We start from the raw sequence: 1,412 nt of genomic DNA, 5'->3' as shown, positions 1-1,412 counted from the left end.
TGCTGAGCCTTTTGAGATGCAAATGCTAGGAAATCACTCTCAATCTAGGAAATTAGCAGAATCACCAACCCTGTATGAGTAAATCTACCAAAATCTAAGGTCATAAATGTTTTAAAGTATTTCATTGTTCTAAGCAGCTGTTATAAATCATTTAAACATAAAAGTGTATCCTATATAGCAGATCTGAACGTAGACACATGTTTTCTTTAAAACGATATTTGAACTTCCAATCACAGCAAGCATTTTTTAAATCAACTTACCAGTGATAACTTAGAGATCTTGATTCTAAAGTTGTTTAATATATATTACATATATATAAACTTCATTTTTCCTTATAATATTGAAAGTTTGGTTCATAAGCATGCACATTGTTAGAAAATAAAAGTTGAGGTCCTATGGAAAGCATATCCATATATCCACTTTATCCAAGAAGTAAAAAATATATTTTACCACCATTTCGTCTTATATGTTTTTAACAAGACAGTTGTAAATCATAATGTATTTATTCCTTTTCCTCAAAAGCATATTATAGTAATTTTCCTGTATTTATCTTTCTACTATGCCTGAGAATGCCAACTGGGTAGGAGTAGACTCATGCACATGCGCCGAGCAATGGGCATCTCTCAGGACAACTGGCACAAGTGCTGCAAGACCGGGGGGCAAGAGAAAGCCCTACCCAAGAAGGGCAAGTATGAGCAGGGTGCCCAGCTGCCAACACTAAGGTTGGCCCGCATCCACACAGTTCATGTGAGAGGAGGCAATAAGAAGTACAGGGCCCTCAAGCTGGACATGGGGAACTTCTGGGGCTCCAAGTGTTGTGCCCGCAAAACAAGAATCATTGATGTCTACAATGCATCCACCAACGAGCTGGTCTGGACTAAGACACTGGGGAAGGACTGCATCGTGCTCATGCACAGCACACCGTACGCCCCACCGTGCACATGGACAGCACACTGTACTGCCAGTGGTATGAGTCCCACTATGCACTGCCCCTGGGCCGGAAAAAGCGGGCTAAACTTGCTCCTGAAGAGGAAGAGATATTAAATTAAAAGCAGTCGAAGAAAATTCAGAAGAAATATGATTCACGGAAAAAGAATGCAAAAATCGGCAGTCTTCTGGAGAAGCAGCTGGGGCAGGGTGAGCTTTGTGCCTGTGTCGCTTCAAAGCCAGGCCAATCTGGCCGAGCAGAGGATACTGCTAGAGGGGAAGGAGCTGGAGTTTTATCTGAGGAAAAACAAAGCTCGAAAAGGCAAATAAATCTTCCCATCTTAGCACAAGTAAGTAAATAAATAAATAATACAGAGCTTTTCCAAACTCACTGTCATTTCTACCACTCCTATTGACTTCTCTCAAATTGCCTCAGAGATGAGGAGAGCACCTTTCAGAGTTCTAAGTTAAACTGTAAAATCAAA

At 40.7% G+C, this 1,412-nt stretch overlaps 1 pseudogene; it reads left to right on the top strand.

The window, feature by feature from the left end:
* Window positions 1-612: 612 nt before the first annotated feature.
* On the top strand, window positions 613-1,257 carry LOC101646347 (annotated as a pseudogene).
* Window positions 1,258-1,412: the final 155 nt, after the last annotated feature.

Source organism: Echinops telfairi, unplaced genomic scaffold (genome assembly GCF_000313985.2).
Source record: "Echinops telfairi isolate 266 unplaced genomic scaffold, ASM31398v2 ScPeMD7_5426;HRSCAF=6270, whole genome shotgun sequence".
In the NCBI taxonomy this organism is placed as follows: Eukaryota; Metazoa; Chordata; class Mammalia; order Afrosoricida; family Tenrecidae; genus Echinops; species Echinops telfairi.
The sequence above is the reverse complement of the archived record's forward strand: the minus strand, read 5'-3'. Positions and strand labels throughout refer to the sequence as shown.